This window comes from Hyla sarda, chromosome 3 (assembly GCF_029499605.1).
Source record: "Hyla sarda isolate aHylSar1 chromosome 3, aHylSar1.hap1, whole genome shotgun sequence".
Lineage (NCBI taxonomy): Eukaryota > Metazoa > Chordata > Amphibia > Anura > Hylidae > Hyla > Hyla sarda.
Window position 1 is genome coordinate 413,803,088 of NC_079191.1, and position 22,123 is coordinate 413,825,210.

The window sequence follows — 22,123 nt, forward strand, 5'->3', positions numbered from 1 at the left end:
ATCACCCCCTGCAGGTCCTGCACCGCTCTGGATAATGGAGCAAAGGAGCAAGTACTGCATCATTTTGAATAACGAAGAGAACAATGAAGAAGCCTCAGCAAGGAAACAAAGGAGAGGTGAGAGGGTTTTTTGGTCTGCAAGTACTTGTGCAAATGTCCCGTATTGGCACTGATACCAGTATCAGTATTGGGACATCCCTAGTTAGATCAGAATTTACCCCTTAGGGACTCAGCCTATTTTCACCTTAAAGGGTAGCTCCCACCATCCTATTTTTCACCCCCCCCCCCCCCCCCCAGCTACGGCACTAGCCCGCATTTTTCTAACTTTGAAACTCTCTGCTTGAAAGGAAAATTGATATTCCCAAAAATTTTATATTGATTCACAAATACAATATGTCTACTTTATGTTGGCATCATAAAATAGACATATTTTTACTTTTTGAAAAAATTAGAGGGCTTCAAAGTAGAGCAGCAAAAAAATCTGAATTTTTCGGGGACCAGTTAAGTTTGAAGTGGATTTGAGGAGTTTTTCTGTGAGAAATACCCCATAAATGACCCCATCATAGAAACTACACCCCTCAAAGTATTCAAAAGGACATTCAGAAAGTTTGTTAACCCTTTAGGTGTTTCACAAGAATAGCAGCAATGTGGAGGAGAAAAATCTAAATCAGCATTTTTAACACTAACATGTTCTTGTAACCCCGTTGTTTTCATTTTTAAAAGTGGTATTAGGAGAAAAAGCCCCCCAAAATTTGTTGTCCAATTACTCTCGAGTATAGAAATACCTCATATATTGACATAAAGTGCTCTGCGGGCTCACAACATGGCTCAAGAGGGAAAGAGCAACTGTGGGATTTTTGAAAGTGAATTTAGCTGAAATGGTTTTTGGGGGGCATGTTGCATTTAGGAAGCCCCCATGGTGCCAGAACAGCAAAAAAAAAAAAACCCATGGCATACTATTTTGGAAACTACACCCCTCAAGGAACATAACAAGGGGTATAGTGAGCCTTAACACCTCACAGGTATTTGACGACTTTACGTTGAAGTTGGATGTGTCACGATGCCGGCTGGCAGGTAGTGGATCCTCTGTGCCAGAGAGGGATTGGCGTGGACCGTGCTAGTGGATCGGTTCTAAGTCACTACTGGTTTTCACCAGAGCCCGCCGCAAAGCGGGATGGTCTTGCTGCGGCGGTAGTGACCAGGTCGTATCCACTAGCAACGGCTCAACCTCTCTGACTGCTGAAGATAGGCGCGGTACAAGGGAGTAGACAGAAGCAAGGTCGGACGTAGCAGAAGGTCGGGGCAGGCAGCAAGGATCGTAGTCGGGGGCAACGGCAGGAGGTCTGGAACACAGGCTAGGAACACACAAGGAAACGCTTTCACTGGCACAATGGCAACAAGATCCGGCGAGGGAGTGAAGGGGAAGTGAGGTATAAATAGGGAGTGCACAGGTGAACACACTAATTGGAACCACTGCGCCAATCAGCGGCGCAGTGGCCCTTTAAATCGCAGAGACCCGGCGCGCGCGCGCCCTAGGGAGCGGGGCCGCGCGCGCCGGGACAGGACAGACGGAGAGCGAGTCAGGTACGGGAGCCGGGATGCGCATCGCGAGCGGGCGCCACCCGCATCGCGAATCGCATCCCGGCTGGAGACGGTATCGCAGCGCACCGGGTCAGTGGAGCTGCCCGGAGCGCTGCGGTAGCGAGAGAGAAGCGAGCGCTCCGGGGAGGAGCGGGGACCCGGAGCGCTCGGCGTAACAGTACCCCCCCCTTGGGTCTCCCCCTCTTCTTAGAGCCTGAGAACCTGAGGAGCAGACTTTTGTCTAGGATGTTGTCCTCAGGTTCCCAGGATCTCTCTTCAGGTCCACAGCCCTCCCAATCCACCAAAAAGAACCTTTTTCCTCTGACCGTCTTGGAGGCCAGTATCTCTTTCACTGAGAAGACGTCAGAAGAACCGGAGACAGGAGTGGGAGAAACTAACTTGGGAGAGAAACGGTTGATGATGAGTGGTTTAAGAAGAGAGACATGAAAGGCATTAGGAATACGGAGAGAAGGAGGAAGAAGAAGTTTGTAAGAGACAGGATTAATTTGGCACAAGACTTTGAAAGGACCAAGATAGCGTGGACCCAGTTTGTAACTGGGGACACGAAAGCGGACATATTTAGCGGAGAGCCATACCTTGTCTCCGGGAGCAAAAATGGGGGGAGCTCTTCTTTTCTTATCGACAAACTTTTTCATGCGAGATGAAGCCTGTAAAAGAGAATTTTGGGTCTCTTTCCATATGGTGGAAAGATCAAGAGTCACTTCATCTACAGCGGGCAAACCAGAGGGCAAGGGAGTAGGGAGGGGGGGAAGAGGGTGACGGCCGTACACCACGAAAAATGGGGATTTGGAGGAAGATTCAGAGACTCTAAAGTTATACGAGAATTCGGCCCATGGTAGAAGATCTGCCCAATCATCCTGGCGGGAGGAAACAAAATGTCGTAAATAATCACCCAAGACCTGGTTAATTCTCTCTACTTGTCCATTGGATTGAGGATGATATGCAGAAGAAAAGTTTAATTTAATCTTGAGTTGTTTACAGAGAGCCCCTTAGAATTTTGACACGAATTGGACGCCTCTATCCGAGAGTATCTGTGTGGGCAACCCGTGAAGACGAAAAATGTGTACAAAAAATTGTTTAGCCAACTGAGGCGCTGAAGGAAGACCAGGAAGAGGGATGAAATGTGCCATTTTGGAGAATCGATCAACGACCACCCAAACAACAGTGTTGCCACGGGATGGGGGTAGGTCTGTAATAAAATCCATACCAATCAGAGACCAAGGCTGTTCGGGGACAGGCAGAGGATGAAGAAAACCAGCGGGCTTCTGGCGAGGAGTCTTATCCCGGGCACAGACAGTGCAGGCTCGCACAAAGTCCACGACATCCGTCTCCAGAGTCGGCCACCAATAGAAGCGAGAGATGAGTTGTACAGATTTCTTGATGCCTGCATGACCTGCGAGATGGGAGGAGTGACCCCATTTGAGGATTCCGAGGCGTTGGCGTGGAGAGACGAAGGTCTTTCCTGGAGGAGTTTGCCTGATGGAGGCTGGAGAAGTGGAAATCAGGCAGTCAGGAGGAATGATGTGTTGCGGAGAGAGTTCAACTTCCGAGGCATCCGAGGAACGAGAGAGAGCATCGGCCCTAATGTTCTTATCGGCAGGCCGAAAGTGAATTTCAAAATTAAATCGGGCAAAGAACAGAGACCACCTGGCCTGGCGAGGATTCAGCCGTTGGGCAGACTGGAGATAGGAGAGGTTCTTGTGATCGGTGTAAATAATAACTGGAAATTTTGATCCCTCCAGCAGATGCCTCCATTCCTCAAGTGCTAATTTAATGGCTAGAAGCTCTCGATCCCCGATGGAGTAGTTCCTCTCCGCCGGAGAGAAGGTCCTAGAAAAAAAACCACAAGTAACAGCATGCCCGGAAGAATTTTTTTGTAGAAGGACCGCTCCAGCTCCTACAGAGGAGGCATCAACCTCCAATAGGAAGGGTTTAGATGGGTCAGGTCTGGAGAGCACGGAAGCCGAAGAAAAGGCAGACTTGAGCCGTTTAAAGGCGTCTTCCGCTTGAGGAGGCCAAGACTTGGGATTGGCATTTTTTTTGGTTAAAGCCACGATAGGGGCCACAACGGTAGAAAAATGTGGAATAAATTGCCTGTAATAATTGGCGAACCCCAAAAAACGTTGGATAGCACGGAGTCCGGAGGGGCGTGGCCAATCTAAGACGGCAGAGAGTTTGTCTGGATCCATTTGTAGTCCCTGGCCAGAGACCAAGTATCCTAGGAAAGGAAGAGATTGGCATTCAAACAGACATTTCTCTATCTTGGCATAAAGTTGATTGTCACGAAGTCTTTGAAGAACCATACGGACATGCTGGCGGTGTTCTTCTAGATTGGCAGAAAAAATCAGGATATCGTCCAGATATACAACAACACAGGAGTATAAGAGATCACGAAAAATTTCATTAACAAAGTCTTGGAAGACGGCAGGGGCGTTGCACAGGCCAAAGGGCATGACCAGATACTCAAAGTGTCCATCTCTAGTGTTAAATGCCGTTTTCCATTCATCCCCCTCTCTGATGCGGATGAGATTATAAGCACCTCTTAAGTCCAGTTTGGTAAAGATGTGGGCACCTTGGAGGCCATCAAAGAGTTCAGAGATGAGGGGTAGGGGGTAGCGGTTCTTTACCGTGATTTTGTTAAGACCGCGGTAGTCAATGCAAGGGCGTAGGGAGCCATCTTTTTTGGACACAAAGAAAAATCCGGCTCCGGCAGGAGAGGAGGATTTACAGATAAAGCCCTTTTTTAAATTTTCCTGGATGTACTCAGACATAGCAAGAGTCTCTGGGGCGGACAGAGGATAAATTCTGCCCCGGGGTGGAGTAGTGCCCGGGAGGAGGTCAATAGGACAATCATAAGGCCTGTGAGGAGGTAGAGTCTCAGCTTGTTTTTTGCAAAAAACATCCGCAAAGTCCATATAGGCCTTAGGAAGACCGGTTACAGGGGGAACCACAGAGTCACGGCAAGGGGTACTGGGAACCGGTTTTAGGCAGTCCTTGAAACAAGAGGGCCCCCAACTCTTGATCTCCCCAGTGGACCAATCCAGGGTTGGGGAATGGAGTTGAAGCCAGGGTAGTCCAAGGAGAATTTCGGAAGTGCAATTGGGGAGGACCAAAAATTCAATCTTCTCGTGATGAGGTCCGATGCACATTAGAAGGGGCTCCGTGCGGAAACGTATGGTACAGTCCAATCTTTCATTGTTTACACAATTGATGTAGAGGGGTCTGGCGAGACTGGTCACCGGGATGTTGAACCTGTTGACGAGAGAGGCCAAAATAAAATTTCCTGCAGATCCGGAATCCAAGAAGGCCATAGTAGAGAAGGAGAAGGCAGAGGCAGATATCCGCACAGGCACAGTAAGACGTGGAGAAGCAGAGTAGACATCAAGGACTGTCTCACTTTTGTGCGGAGTCAGCGTACGTCTTTCCAGGCGGGGAGGACGGATAGGACAATCCTTCAGGAAGTGTTCGGTACTGGCACAGTACAGGCAGAGATTCTCCATGCGGCGTCGTGTCCTCTCTTGAGGTGTCAGGCGAGACCGGTCGACCTGCATAGCCTCCACGGCGGGAGGCACAGGAACGGATTGCAGGGGACCAGAGGAGAGAGGAGCCGGGGAGAAAGAACGCCTTGTGCGAACAAAGTCCATATCCTGGCGGAGCTCCTGACGCCTTTCGGAAAAACGCATGTCAATGCGAGTGGCTAGATGAATGAGTTCATGTAGGTTAGCAGGGATTTCTCGTGCGGCCAGAACATCTTTAATGTTGCTGGATAGGCCTTTTTTAAAGGTCGCGCAGAGGGCCTCATTATTCCAGGATAATTCTGAAGCAAGAGTACGGAATTGTACGGCGTACTCGCCAACGGAAGAATTACCCTGGACCAGGTTCAACAGGGCAGTCTCAGCAGAAGAGGCTCGGGCAGGTTCCTCAAAGACACTTCGAATTTCCGAGAAGAAGGAGTGTATAGAGGCAGTGACGGGATCATTGCGGTCCCAGAGCGGTGTGGCCCATGACAGAGCTTTTCCAGACAGAAGGCTGACTACGAAAGCCACCTTAGACCTTTCAGTAGGAAACTGGTCCGACATCATCTCCAAGTGCAGGGAACATTGGGAAAGAAAGCCACGGCAGAATTTAGAGTCCCCATCAAATTTATCCGGCAAGGATAGTCGTAGACCAGAAGCGGCCACTCGCTGCGGAGGAGGTGCAGGAGCTGGCGGAGGAGATGATTGTTGAAGCTGTGGTAGTAGCTGCTGTAGCATCACAGTCAGTTGAGACAGCTGTTGGCCTTGTTGCGCTATCTGTTGTGACTGCTGGGCGACCACCGTGGTGAGGTCGGCGACAACTGGCAGAGGAACTTCAGCGGGATCCATGGCCGGATCTACTGTCACGATGCCGGCTGGCAGGTAGTGGATCCTCTGTGCCAGAGAGGGATTGGCGTGGACCGTGCTAGTGGATCGGTTCTAAGTCACTACTGGTTTTCACCAGGTAGTGACCAGGTCGTATCCACTAGCAACGGCTCAACCTCTCTGACTGCTGAAGATAGGCGCGGTACAAGGGAGTAGACAGAAGCAAGGTCGGACGTAGCAGAAGGTCGGGGCAGGCAGCAAGGATCGTAGTCGGGGGCAACGGCAGGAGGTCTGGAACACAGGCTAGGAACACACAAGGAAACGCTTTCACTGGCACAATGGCAACAAGATCCGGCGAGGGAGTGAAGGGGAAGTGAGGTATAAATAGGGAGTGCACAGGTGAACACACTAATTGGAACCACTGCGCCAATCAGCGGCGCAGTGGCCCTTTAAATCGCAGAGACCCGGCGCGCGCGCGCCCTAGGGAGCGGGGCCGCGCGCGCCGGGACAGGACAGACGGAGAGCGAGTCAGGTACGGGAGCCGGGATGCGCATCGCGAGCGGGCGCCACCCGCATCGCGAATCGCATCCCGGCTGGAGACGGTATCGCAGCGCACCGGGTCAGTGGAGCTGCCCGGAGCGCTGCGGTAGCGAGAGAGAAGCGAGCGCTCCGGGGAGGAGCGGGGACCCGGAGCGCTCGGCGTAACAGGATGTGAAAATGCAAAATTTTATTTTTAACACTAAAATGATGGTGTTACCCCAAATTTTTCATTTTTACATGATGTAATAGTAAAAAATGGACCCCAAAATTTGAAGCCCAATTTCTCACGATTAAGAAAATTCCCCATATGTGGACGTTAAGTGCTCTGCTGGCGAACTACAGGACTCAGAACAGAAAGAGCGCCATTGGATTTTTGGAAAGAGAATTTTGCTGAAATTGAAGTCGGGGGCTATGTGCATTTACAAACCTCCCATGGTGCCAGAACAGCAGAAACCCCCCACATGTTACACCATTTTGGAAACTAGACCCCTCCAGGAACATAATAAGGGTTACAGTGAGTGCTTACACCTCACAGATTTTTTGAACAGTGGGCCGTAAAAGTGAAAAATTTGATTTGTAACACTAAAATGATGGTGTTACTCCAAATTTTTCATTTTCACATAGTGTAATAGTAGAAAATGGACCCCAAAATTTGAAGTCCAATTTCTCTCGATTAAGAAAATGCCCCATATTTGGATTTTAAGTGCTCTGCTGGCGCACTACAGGTCTCAGAACAGAAGGAGCGCCATTGGATTTTTGGAAAGAGAATTTTGCTGAAATTGAAGTCGGGGTCTATGTGCATTTACAAACCTCCCATGATGCCAGAACAGCAGAAGCCCCCCACATGTGACACCATTTTGGAAACTAGATCCCTCCAGGAACATAACAAGGGTTACAGTGAGTACTTACACCTAACAGGTTTTTTAAACAGTGGGCCGTAAAAGTGAAATAATTGATTTTTAAGACTGAATTGTTGGTGTTAACCGATGTTTTTTTAGTTTTACAAGTAGTAAGAGAAAAAAAATCTCCACAAAATTTGTAGCCCAATTTCTCCAGAATAAGAAAATATCTCATATAAGGGAGAAAAGCACTATGTGGGTGCAAAACAGGGCTTAGGAGTGAGACAACACCGATGAGATTTGAGGCCTAAAGTGGTGATTTGAACTGCAATGGTTGAGGTTCTGAGGTAAAATCTAAAAAAAAAAAAAAAAACGGCAAGTGACCACAATTTTGAAACTACACCCCTCAAGGAAGGTAACAAGGGGTACAGTGAGTACTTACACCTCACAGGTTTTTTGAACAGTGGGCCGTAAATTGAAACATTACATTTTTTTCATGCAAAAATGCTGGGGTTACCCAATTTTTTTAATTTTCACAAGGGTTAATGGGAGAAATTGAGTTACAAATTTTGGAGGGCTTTTTCTCCTGACTATGGAAATACATCCACATATGGGGTAACGCACAACAAGGCTCAGAAGTCATAGAGGTCAGTTTGCATTTGAGGCCTATGGCATATCAGTAGCTGACGGTTACATACATTCCGAGGAAAGTACAAAAATGAAACACCCACATGTGACACCAGTACAGAAAGTACCCACTCTGAGGAATGGGTATAGGGGTAAAGAGGACATTTTGAACGCCGGGTGTTTCCTAAATTTATTTTCCAGGAATGGATGAAGGGTAGCTTTTGAAAATTGCAATTTTCAACCTATGCTCTGCTTCATCTTTCTGGGAACAACTAACATGTGACTCCGAATTGTCGCCTGGAAATACGACAGAGCTCAGCGTGAACTCTTTGCATTTGAGGCGAATGTTTGTTACGGACCTAACAGTTACATACATTCAGAGGAAAATACAAGACAGGAACACCCACATGTCAGAATATTACAAACAGTACACCCCCTAGGGAAGGTGTATAGGGGTGAAGTGGAGATTTGGAACTCCCTAAATTTATTTTCCAGGAATGGATGAAGTGTACTATGGGGGGGATGAAAATTGCAATTTTATAACTGATATGCCAATTATATTCCCAGAATGATGACCCAGAGTATAGCCGAAAGTAAAAATTATGCCCGCCCCAAACCCTATGCTCTGAATCATCATTCTGGGAATGGCTGTCCCTATTCTGTTACCTCAAATGCGCACCCCGCTCAGGTGGGGAGAGAGCGCTGCGCATTTGAGGCAACTGCAAACCACCAATGCTGTTGACTTTGTGTCCCATGACCCATTTTTTGGGGGGATAAAAAAAAAAAAAACATTATCAGGGTTATTGGAATGTTTTTTTTTTTTTTTATGGGGGGGGGGGGTTGTTTGGCTTTAACATTTTGAAGACAATGTATTCTGGACTGGTACATTGGAGTCAAATTCTGGGGAATTAAAATCAGGGAAAGTATTAAAATTTAGTACTCCATGGAAGTGTGATACTCCCCGAAGCAATCCTTAATGCAGAGGCCCGGATGATCGGTCGCATTGAGTGGTGGTGTCCTTACGAATCCCCCTCTTGCAACACACTCTGCATTTTTTCTGGGATCGTCCATTCTTTACAGTGTGGGGGACCTCACCTGGAAAGTGTTGGCCGGGGATGATCCGGGGAACTGAAGTTCCAGAGGTGCTCTGACCCGCTCCTTGGCGGTCACCAAAACTATCTCTTGGAATTCCAGAAATGTCTCTGTGTTGCCAGCGTACTGGGACAGTACAAAAGCGTTGTACATGGCAACCTGTACCATGTAGACCGCAAGTTTCTTGTACCATGCCCGTGTTTTCCCCATGGCGTTATATGGTTTGAGGACTTGATCAGAAAGATCAACTCCCCCCATATACCGATTGTAGTCCAGAATACAATCGGGCTTGAGGACCGGTCCCACGGTACCTCGCACAGAGACAGGGGTGCTGCCGTTCCCATGAATAGTGGTGAGCATAAGGACATCCCTCTTGTCCTTATACCTGACCAGCAACAGGTTCTCATGGGAAAAGGCACGGGACTCACCCAGGGGGATAGGAGTCTGCAGGGGATAGGAAGGAAGGCCTCTTTGATTCTTCCGGACTGTCCCACAAGCGACCGTGGATCTGGCGGCGAGGGATGTGAAGAGAGGAATACTAGTATAAAAGTTATCCACGTAAAGGTGGTAACCTTTATCTAGCAATGGGTGCAAAAGGCCCCAAACGATTTTCCCGCTAACACCAAGAGTGGGGGAACAATCTGGGGGGTTCAATGCGGGAATCTCGTCCCTCATACACCATAAACTTGCAAGTGTACCCTGAGGTATTCTCGCAAAGTTTATACATCTTCACGCCATACCGCGCCTGCTTGGTAGGGATGTATTGCCGGAAGCTGAGTCTCCCCTTAAAGCTGATGAGAGACTCATCAATAGCGACCTCCCTTCCAGGGACATAGGCCTCTGAAAATTTGGCCCCGAAGTGATTGATGAACTGTTGGGCATACAGATTCGTCTGCTTAACCATCAGATTGACAAAGTCGTCACTGAAAAAAAAACTGAAATAGTCCATTTCAGTGAACACGACGATGTCAATCTTAATTCCTGAGTCGCCAACAAACTCAGGAATCACGGGCTCGTGGTCCACTGGCTGAGACCAGACAAATTAGCCGGTACGCGGCACCAGTGAACTTGGCTGGGGGGCTTGACTAGTATGAGCGCCAGGGGGACTCATACCAGCATGGGGCACAGGGTCAAGAGCAGAGGAGGTTTGCTGACCCGCTTGGCGGAGTCTCCGCCGCCTTGGTGGCTCATCATCAGAACTAGATGATGAGGAGGACGAGGAAATAAGGAAGGTGGGGTCTTCCTCGTCCTCTGAGGCGCTTTCAGAAAAAAATATAAACTAAAAAGCGAAAAAAAACCTTAATAAAAAATAAAGACTTCTAGCGCAAAAAAAAAGCCCTGCGCCAAAAAAAAAGCGTTTGCCTAATCAGTGGTGTGCACACTGATTAGTGCTTAGTGGCGGCAGAGAGCGCAGAAGTCAGTGGGGGTGCCGGCCACTCAGCCCAGAACAGTGGCTGGTGGCACATACAGACCCCCACTCAAAATACCCGAAAAATTAAAAAAAAAAACGCTTAACCCCAAATAAATGCACCCGCCTGAACCCAAAAAAAAACACTGATCAGTGATAAATCACTGACAGCGGTGGGGCAGGCTTCACACAGAGGTACGGTCCGTCCACACAGCACTGGCCTGCTACTGGTGGCATGGACCGCCTATTGGTGCAAAAAATAAAATAAAAAAACCGCTAATAACCCGAAAAAACGCCTGCACCACAAAAAAAACCCGCTGATCAGTACTACGGGACTGATCATCGGCGGGTGGGCTTTAGCTAACGGTGGCGGCCCGCTCTTTTATGGCTAAGAGGGCCTGGCCACACGTTTAGCAAAAAAAAAAAAGGTCTGCGCCCAAAATAAAAACTGGCGCAGACCGCAGTGACCCTGTAGGGCCCGGGTCACGCAGCTAAAGGTGCTGCGGACCCTGGGACACCTACAGTATGTGCACTGAAAAAAAATTTATCTTTTTTTTTTACTCCTAACTTCTTTCCCTGCCTAATCTAAAGCTTTCCCTAATGCTGCTGTGCCAGAAGGGCACAGAACAATGCCAGGGGCACTTTTTTGCTCTGAGGGGGGACACACAGAACAGAGCTCCACTCTGATCAGAACCAGAAACAAAATGGTGCTGATCAGAGCGGAGCATCGTGCTCCTGCTCTCCTCCCCCCTCCTCATACACTGTGATTGGTGTGGTCTCTACGGCCACCCAATCACATCTGTACTGGGGGGGGGGGGGGGGGAACACTGCCTCCTCCCAGTACAGCACGGACAGATGACCCGGAAAGGCTGCAGATCGCCAGCTTGTCTTTGCCTGCGATCTGCGGCCATCGCCGATATGATGATTTCAGCAGGCATCCGGCTCCAATCCCCGCCCGGTGAACGGCAGGGAACCAGAATCGTGGCAAATCGTCTGTCTGAATTGACAGACGATTTGCGCCGATCGCCGATATGGGGGGACCTCAGGACCCCCTACGGCGATGTACCGAAATCATTCAGCAGGCATCCCGGTCCGGTCCCCACCTGGTGAATGGCGGGGACCGGAAACGCTCAGGGCGTACAGGTACGCCCTGAGTCCTTAAGGATCAGGGATGCAGGGCGTATGCATACGCCCTGCGTCCCCAAAGGTTAAGAACCCTAGGAGAAATACAATAGCAGACCAAACAATACCAATATTATTTAATGGCATATGTAATATTATGGTTATCCACCATAAGGTGATTTTAGTATGTACCTGGCAGACAGTAATGGACATGCTTAGGAAGGATCTGCGCTTGTCTTGGGGCTAAATGGCTATGTTGTGGGATTATCATAATGCTGTTGCTAGCTTTTTGTGAACTGGGTATTTTCTATTGGAGTTCATTCTCTCAAACTACAAGTCTCATAATTCCTTGTTTGTAAGTGTAAGGTCACTTTCCTCCCTCCCACACATCAGCCACCCCACCCGTTGAAACACAAATGAGCTGCATTCCATTCAAAGGACCAGTGTTTTCTAACCGGGGAGCCTCCAGCTGTTGCAAAATGATCTCTCTTCCACCCAGCGGTCGCTCCACCCATTGGAGCAGGACAGGCTCCCTTTGCACACCTGACTAGTGATGTCATGTCTCGACGAACTACAACCTGGTAAAACCAGAGACCTGAGTAATTTTGTATGCTGTTAATAATAAATATTAGGGCGAAAATCACAGAAGAATTGCGAGACCACAGTCACACACAGGTACAGACACTATATTATGAACTACATTAACTTTACAGCCCCTGTAGCATAGTCAAATAAAAAAGTGCACCTGTGAAAACATTTTAAAAGCTTGGCTTGGTGAAGGACTGGGTGTCCATACTCCCATTAATCGGCAGAACCAGCGGGGAGAAGCATGCAGCTGAGCACTTCTCTCCCAGTCTTGTTGAAGGAGATGGCACCATAGACTACTATAGAAGAACGTCTCCTGCCATGAGGTCCGAGTGTGTAAAAGAACACGCTTAGCGAGCACATGGGGTCAGAACACCCAGACATCCAGCACTCCAAAATTTTCTATAAAACTGGCCCTGGATAGCTGGCACCCAATTTATTCTGTCATGTGATAAAAAGGACTGACTAGGAAGATCAGTAACTTGACGAAGGAGGGAAATTGGGGGGCTACTTCATTTTTGGAAAATCATCCCTAAAAAGTGTTGTTTCTTTTTTTGCATTTTTTTTTGCATTTGTGATAAGGCTGTCATGGCCTTTATGACCCAGGGCCCAAAAAATCTGCCCTCTGCTGCATCTTTTGTGTGAAAATACCCTGTGTGAACAAAGCTTATAGGCTTATAAGTCCCAGGGGGACTTTGGTGTCACATGAATGACTGCTGGCTGCACGGTCTTGCACAAGATGCCACTCATGTGTATGGTATATAACTGTACCAGTCAGCATTTCAGAAGCCTTTTGGCAGGTTCCCAGGACCGCGGCTGTGTCTCTTCCTGTGTGAGTTAAAGGAAACGTGTCGCCTCAAATAGTTTTTTTGCTGATTAGAGCAGTGTTTCCCAACCAGGGTCCCTCCAGCTGTTGCAAAACTACAAATCCCAGCATGCCCGGACAGCCAAAGGCTGTCCGGGCATGCTGGGAGTTGTAGATTTGCAACAGCTGGAGGCACCCTGGTTCAGAAACACTGAATTAAAGACAGATAATCTGCTTCTATTTTCTGGTTGTAATTTTTTATTTATTTTATTTTTAGTACATTAATTTGGAGGCTCCCATCTTGCCTGAGCTGTTTTTAACATTATCTAGCAAGAATAGGACATAGGCATAATGAACATCTCCAGACCTGATTCTTTCTATGGGGTAGGTTTGCGATCATGCTCTGAGACCTGTGCAGAGATCATTTTACAGGAAAGGGGGAGGCTGAGCTCCTATTGTCTTATCTTTATACTGGTGTTGCCTTTTCACTGTAATTCTGTACAGATCACTTTTCAGCAGCCTCCTCTTTATCATCACCGACAGCCTAGTTTTAGGCCTACTGGTCAGAAGGAATGCTGAGTATTTTATTCATTGCCTGTGGTCTCTGAGGGAGCTATTTGCACCTTTCTGTGTCCAGATTATGAATGTAACAGCTCTCTCTTCCCTTTCCCAGGATGCTTTAAAACAATCTTAAAGGGGTATTCCGGTATCAGAATATTGTATTTGATTAAAACTCCCACCCCAAGATTTATATCTTACTAGTATAGTGTTATACAGCTTTATGAGTCAAGTCAAGTCGGTCCCTGTCATCTGTCAAGTCAGCGTGGTCTGCATTCAATTGTCCAGTCCTACTACAAGTCCCAGCAAGCCCTTAAGGTCTCTGCGTCACTGGTCACCTCCTTGGGCCCTGGCTGAACTGTATAGACTTTACCAACTGTCTACCCTCAGTAAAGCTACCGTTGGCGTCTGAGTCTTTATTGCCCCCCGTGCCTAGCCCAGGATCCAGCGGTATACCTTCGGGTGGTTATAGGCTAAACCACGCCCTGGCGTCACGAATACAAGGGGTTAATGCCATCTTCCCCTAGGGTAACAACATCTGCCCTGCACCACACACCCCACCACCACATGACGTAACATCATGACACGCCCCATCTATTCATGTCTATGGGAGGGGCATGACAGCCATCACGACCCCTCCATAGACATGAAACAAAGAACTTTCTGAGACTGGAGACGCAGCCCCGCAAAGAATGCGGGTGCTGCACAGAGATCGCAGGGGGTCCCAGCAGCTGGGCCCTCTGCGATCAGACATCTTATCCCCTATCCAAAGATGTCTTCGGCCGGATAACCCCTTTAACCACCTAAATTTTACTTTCCACCCAAGGGCTTCATCAATTATGTATGTTCATAGCAGGAGCTCTTCATTGGTACAGGGGGTACCACCATGCCCCTGCAGTTTTCTTAGGTACACTCCTTTTCTTTTCCATCATGAAACTTGAATCTTCATTTTTGTGACCAGTTATTATGTTCATTGTGTTTTGAGTGGTTCTGGGTGGAGTATATGAGTTAGCAGTCTTGCTAACCTAATGGGCCCCCCTGTTAGTCCATGCAAAATTTTCAATAGGGAATCTAACACAGATTAGATGTTCCTTGACCCGAGGTATACTTGAGGCTGTGTCTGGGTTTGTACCCATAGTGTCAAAGGGGTACTTCGGTGGAAAACTTTTTTTTTTAATGAACTGGTGCCAGAAAGTTAAACAGATTTGTAAACTACTTCTATTAAAAATCTTAATCCTTTCAGTACTTTTTAGCAGCTGTTTTCTACAGAGGAAAATCTTTCTTTTTTGAATTTCTTTTTTGTGTTGTCCACAGCGCTCTCTGCTGACACCTGATGCCCTGATCAGGAACTGTCCAGAGCAGGAGAAAATCCCCATAGCAAACCTATGCTACTCTGGACAGTTCCTGACACGGACAGAGGTGTCAGCAGAGAGCGCTGTGGACAACACAAAAGAGGAATTCAAAAAGTAAAGAATTTCCTCTGTAGTATACAGCTGCTAAAAAGCACCAAAAGTATTAAGATTTTTTAATAGAAGTCATTTACAAATCTGTTTAACTTTCTGGCACCAGTTCATTTAAAAAAAAAAGTTTTCCACCAGAGTACCCCTTTAAGTGCAGAAATGAGAATCCAGATACCTGGGTAACTAGCTTTAATAGCGGATTTATTTACTGAAAGTATCTAAGGTTCTTCTTGCACTGTTAAGTTGTGTTGCTAGTGAGGTGGTTACACAGGAACAAATGCAGTTGCAGATATATATGCAGTCAGATTAGATCAGATTCTACCGCGGAGGCCTAAACAGGTTGGCTTACTTTGTTGCAGATTCTAGAAACTTTACTCAAGGCTTGCAGCACGATACCGTATGTGCAGGGCTTACACTGCAAACTTTTTCTGACATGGCAGCCACAGAGAAATAACTCTAACTGGATGTAACGCTGCTTACCTCATGCAAGCTCCACGCTCAGCTCCTCCTCCCTGCTGCAGACTCTAGACATCATTCTCAGTGCCGTTGCAGGTGCCATCAGTTTCTGGCGCACCCTGTAGGGGTCATACGCATGCAAAGGCTATTTTTAGGGGTCCGTGCATGTCCTTGGTTCCTGTCCTTCCACCTATATAAGAGCACTCCTCCCTTCCTGTGGTGCTTGAACAATGGTGTTGTTTGACTACAAGCAAAGGTATCTGCTGCAGTTCTGATCTACTGTGTTCTTGTGCTCCTGACCCAAGCCTGTTACCTGACTCTACCTCTGTCTTTTCCTGCTTGTACCTTCCTGATTCTCCAGTGCATGACCCAGATTGATGACCATGCCTCTGTCTGCTAATCAAGCTTGTTCCACCTGGCTGCATCTAAGCTCCTCATGTCTGCTGTTCTAACAGCTCCAGCTCAGTTATACCACCAAGTCTGCTCTGCTTTATGAGACTCTGTTGCTGCCCTAATACCATCTTTAGTGTCAGCTCCCCACACCTGCTGGTATCAATGGTGCTTGGCACCAGGGCGTTCTCATTCAGGACCTCTCTTGTGGCAGTGACCTGGTTTCTCCCCTGAGGCCAAAGTCCAGCTTCCACATCTGGTGCGGGATAAATGGTGAAAAGCAAACCGGTAAGTGACACAGGGGGTCCACTCCCCTTGGAGCATTACAATGAAAATCCTCAAAGAGATATGTGTTTGCAGAAGGGTCCGTGCTCATATGGTTTCCACCTCTGACTAGTTGATTTTCCTTTTTAGAGCTGGAAACAAGATAATTGAAGACTTATGCCCACACAGAGTGGAATGAGGACAAACTTTTGGGAGAAATCCTCAGAAAAAGTTAAGAGTGCCATGATCACTGTACATACGACCTAGTTCTGTCTCGGGTTAGTTAATTCTTGCACCTGAAACAGTAGTTAACTATCTTGCTAGCAGTGCATACACTTTTCTGGCTTGAGCCAGGCTGACTAAGCTCATCTGTTTAGCAGGAGAAGAGCTGGGAGAGATGTACACACTACACTGGCTAGACGTTTACTCTTTCCTGGCCTGGCCTGGCCTGAGCCAGACTAAACTGCTTTTTCTGGTTTAGCCCTCTGGGATTAAAGGGGCTGGACCAGGGAACTCCAGCCTTTCTAGAAGTTTTGACATAGAAACTAGCTGTAAAGTGTCATGTGAGCAATGATCCACTCATCTTGTACTGATACAATGCAAATGTTAACCCTTCTATATTTGTGATACCTCAGTGTATGATAAAATGGCAGTGCGTTATACATAACAGCAGTCCACTCACAATACCCCAAACACAGATTCTTCAGCCACAAATTCATATTTTTGTTGCTAGAACAGGGGTACCGGTATATTGCATAAAATTTTATCCAAATAATGGTCAAAACATTACCAGTTTGGTTGACCACATTCTAATATCTACAGGCAACGCTATACAGTTCATAAATTATAATTTTTTTTCATCTTCTGTATGTCACAGTCATGTATATAAAGGCTCATTGCCTTGTTTTCATTGCCTTAACATCTATCCATGTATTATTATATTTTTGGTAGAATCTCTTGTGGGTTTTAATTATAGTTACTAGACACTGTAATTGTTGTTTAGTCGTGTATGTATGTAATTCTACTCTACTTACATGGGAATTGACAGAAATGTGCTAATTCTCCAGGGTGTGAAGTTGTTTCTTGAGTGAGATAAAGATATCACTCTGAGCCAATCGGATTGTCCTGTCTTGTTAACACTAGATGCCGAAAAGGCTTTTGATAATTTAAGTTGGTCGTGGCTGGGTGCGGTGATGGATGGGATGAACATCACAGGAGCATTTAGACATCTCATAAATGCATTGAATGCTTCACCTAAATCTAGGATATACTTACCCGGTATCCTTTCCTCTATTTTCCCTCTGCACATGGGAACACGTCAGGGGTGCCCCTCTCCCCCCTTCTCTTTGCTATTGCTCTGGAGCCACTGGCCAGATATCTATCTTCTCCGGCAGTTTTTTTTTTTTATTCGTTTAATTGAAAAGTAAATAACGTTAGACCACAGACCCATTAAAGTGAACACGAAGCATATCTACAGTACATAGAAAAGGGTCATGAGACCATACATCAAAATACAGAATGCAAGCGACAGGATACTCCAGGTTACATCACATGGTATACATCGAAGTCATAAAACACTACCCAACTGAGGTAGGTAAACTGAAAACAAAATAGAACAAGAAGGCGAACATTCGCCAAAATTAGCAATCGTATACCATCCCGCGAGGAGCACCAATACTATCACTAGTTAGTGGTACCATCAAATAACCCATGATAAATAACCCCGAAAGGCAACCCACGCATCCAAGGAAGAGTCAAATCGACAAACGTACACAGAAAGAGAAACAAAGGTTAGTAGAGACAACAGACAGCAAGCATAGCATCAATGTATCTTACATTGTCCCAGAGGAGGTCACAGAGTACGAGCATTGAGTCAAGGGAGAGGAATACCAACCACCCCACACAGAATAAAATTTACCCGGGCACTTCCTATTTTTGTACACTATGTGTGAGAAAGGCAATGTAGCATTTACCATAGCCTTCCATTGAGTCAGGGTAGGAGAGCCGGGGTCCATCCATTTAAGAGCAATAGCCTTCCTGGCCCAGAACAAAGTTTCCCGCAAAAACGTACGTACGTGATGTGTCCATATCTCTTCATCTAAGATACCAAAAAGGCAGATCACTTCTCCGGCAGTTTTCTCCGGCATACCGGTGGGAACAGGGGGAATCCCGGGGATCATGGGAATCCCTGACCCATTTCGCTTTATATTCAGGCTATAATGTAAACGCAGATAATGTAAACGCAGATAAATCCTTGCTGTTGTTATTACGTAGACGATCGGCCACATATAAGACTGCCCTGTTATCTACTGGGATGCCCCTGGCCACACACTCCATTACCTACTTGGGTATAAAGGTGGGAAAGACCCCCCAATCACTATATGCCCTTAACTTCCCACCCCTATTTTCTAAAATACGTGATGAATTATACCGTTGGCCCCATTTACCCCTCTCTTTATTGGGCTGTCGTTTTGTAAAGCTATTATACCCACTCCAAACCATCCCTCTTTTATTAAAACATAGTGACGTCACCTCCCTAACCTCCTCATTCACTAAATTAATTTGGGCTGGAAAGAAGCCACATATAGCCCTATGGACCTTAATATTACTAGTATGGGAGGGAGGTGTAAATTTCTCGAACATACAGAGTTATAATTTAGCCTGTATCATGCGACATATCATGGACTGGTTCCAGGGCACTTCTCACTATACCAACACTTCACTAGACATGTTATATGCTGCGTCCTGGCACCCTGTTGCTCGCCTCCATTGTTCATTATCCCCGCTGCCACCAGCCATTAAACAGTCCTTGCTTTTAAGGACACTATTGCGACGTGGAGGGAATGCCGCAAACGCACTGGCCTCTCATTTACCTGTTCTAAACATTTATCCCCGTGGAGAACCCCGGATTTTCCGGAGGGGGCAGAAAATGCATTATTTTCCTTGTGGAGACAGAGGGGGTTCACACCTTTTATGACCTTTGAATTTTTGCAATATAGTCAGCTTTGAGCTTACTTCAATTCCAAACTTACTGAGCTCTCCAAAGAGTAGATTCATAATCGCTTTGACTCCCTTCTGTCCTCCACGAGTGAAAGGTCGATATCTGATCGCTATGTGAGATTGCGTACATGGTACATTCCCCCCTCATCTACACGTGTGGGAGCGCATTGCGCTAAAATATGGGATGACCCGGATGTACCAACTCATATTTTGACGGGTTGGATGGATTTTAGGACTCGTGTTGGTAATGAGCAATGGCGTGAGACTCAGCTGAAACTAATACATAACGCAATTTACGCATTTACTTTACCCCCTTCACCTGGCAACCCTCACAGAATAGATAAATGCCTGAAATGTAATGTTCCTAAGGTGGACCTTTACCACAGCGTAGCGTAGCGGTCGTCACGCCCCTGCCATAGACTTGCATTAAGGGGGCGGGCCGTGATGCCACGAGGGGCGGAGCCATGACGTCACGCTGCTCCGTCCCCTGTATCGCCAGTCATTACGCACAGAGCGAACTCGCTCTGTGCAGTAATGACAGCGGCGATCGCGGGGGTCCCCAGCAGCGGGACCGTGGCGATCTTACATCTTATGCCCTATCCTTTGGATAGGGGATAAGATGTCTAGGGGCGGAGTACACCTTTAAGTATTTGGACTGAGCTGTCCACCATTTCTAGAGTCTGTTTATTTGCCTGGTACTTCAATAGCGAGTCACTTGTTGCTGACGACACTCATAACAATTCATCTGGTGTTAATATGTAAGTCGCTACTGCAATACCCATGCCTGTTCTACTGTCACTCTGGATTACTCTATTACTGTATTTTATATTAGAAAACAATAAAAAAAACTTTATAAAAAAAAAATAAAAAAAAAGATATCAACCTGAAAATCTAAATAATTATATGGTAAAAATTCATGTTTAAACATATCAAGACAGGTCTGCGTATTATCATGTTGACAATGTTTTTTTTTACTATTGTTAACCTTATAATACCTACTCGAAAGTTATACAAAATATGTACAGCATTAGATGGTGATCTTGCTGTTCTAGGGCAATGGTGGTACGTGTATGCCATTTTTAATGCGGTTGTTATAATAAAAGGTTTCTTAGATTTCATTTGACTACAGACTGTTCACACTCCTCCACTCTGGGTACTCCGCCCCTAGACATCTTATCTCCTATCCAAAGGATCGGGAATAAGATGTCTGATAGCGGGGCTCTCGACACTGGGGACCCCCCGATCTCCCTGCTGCACCCGGCGTTCGTTTAGAGCATTGGGTGCAGCACCAGGGACTCGCGCCCCCTTAATGCAAGTCTACCGGAGGGGGCGTGATGTCATGAGTGACTGGGACGTCAGGTCGCTCTGTGTACCGGATTGTCTGGGGTGCCAAAGATAAAGTCGTGGGGGACCCCATCGGCGGGACCCCCGAGATCAGACATCTTATCCCCTATATATATATATATATATATATATATATAAATATGTGATAAAAACAGTTTTGGACAGGTAAATTTTGTTAAAAACGCATCACGGAAAGTTATTCTGGGGCGCTCACGATCTATCTATACTGAACAGGTCCACTTCGAATCCAATTGTAATCTTTGTTAGTATCATTGTACACAGAGGACAATTCATTAATGAGATCTGATAGGTTATCTGTAATTCATCCCATGAGAAATATACCCTAGTGGCAAATGATTGTCTCCAAAGTCGTAGAGTAGAGTTGTCTATGATGAAGTTTTGGGCCCCTTATTATTTCGGAGCATGGACACATGCATGGACACACTGGTGGATCTTTAGGTTCGCGTATGAGCTGCTCAGACTCCAGACTGGAAAGAGGTGATTCCATAATTCTAAGGATATGTACTTTTTGCTTCTCGATTTTACAGTCTCCCCCATTCCAAAATGACCATTAGGCAGGAAATTTCCTTATTCTATAAAATTACACATAAACCATCAAAGTTAGAGAGTAATATAAGCTAGTTTTAAGATACCAAGGGCTAATTAAAGTGGAAATGTGTATCAGTAAGGTCATGTGATCAACTTTCCCCAAATTATCCATTTCAGAGAATCATTAAAATCTGAATGTATACATATTGTTATGGAAACTCCGTTTCATTCCATGATTTTTTCTGTAGATTCATACTAAATACATTTAAACTATAAAGGAATACATATGGAATTAAGTAGTAAACAAAAACATGTTAAACACGTGATAATATGGGTTATATTATAGATTATTTTAATGGAGCTCACTTTTCCTTTGATGGCAGCTCTGCACGATCTTGCAAATCTTTGAATCCACTTCATGACGTAGTCACTTAGAATACTTTTCCCAACAGTTCTGCAGGAGTCCCCAGAGGTGTTGGCTGAAATGATTGAATGATTTTGCCTGTTAAAAACAATGGGCTGTTAAGATAGCGGAAAACATTCGCCACAGGTTACTACTATTTAAAAACATTTTTTTTAAAGGAGTACTCCACTGCCTCAGTGTTAGGAAAATTTTGTTCCGATATCTGGGTGTGGGCTGCGGGGGTCGTGAGGTCACGGTCAATTCCCCTCGTGATGTCACACCATGCCCCCTCCCATAGAATTGCATTGACGTCACGAGGGAAGTGGCTGGGGCAGGGGAGTACCCCTTTAATAATCATGACTAGACGTCTTCTATTCTAGAGGCAGGAGAAGAACACATTTGTTGCTTGTCTTCCGGATTAACCTCAACAATTTATAAAGCGGAAAATATTTTAGTTAATGAGGCAGGAAGTTATTCTTTAGGAAGACAACGTTCTTGTTTCTGGGTGTCATGAAGTAACTTATTACAGGGTAATCCACTATAATTATACACAGGTTAATCCCTCAAACTCATAGCTTCCTAGCTGTAAAAAATTCCACTAGACAAGGAACATTAGGGGACGATTCATCAAAGCTGTGTAAAGAAAAAGTGGAGCAGTTGCCTATAGAGACCAGAAATGAGATAATTTCTTTCAAGGCATTTAAAAAATGAAAGAAGTGATCTGATTGGTTGCTATGGGC

The 22,123-nt window shown here is 46.2% G+C and overlaps 1 long non-coding RNA gene across 2 annotated transcripts in view; it reads right to left on the reverse strand.

Moving 5' to 3' along the window:
* LOC130363000 (uncharacterized) overlaps nucleotides 1–22,123 on the reverse strand; it is a 101,031-nt gene that overhangs the window by 47,098 nt on the left and 31,810 nt on the right. For both annotated transcript variants that reach the window (XR_008891676.1, XR_008891677.1), the window contains exon 2: nucleotides 21,347–21,482. This is a non-coding gene — a long non-coding RNA (uncharacterized LOC130363000). The remainder of the gene's footprint in view (nucleotides 1–21,346; nucleotides 21,483–22,123) is intronic.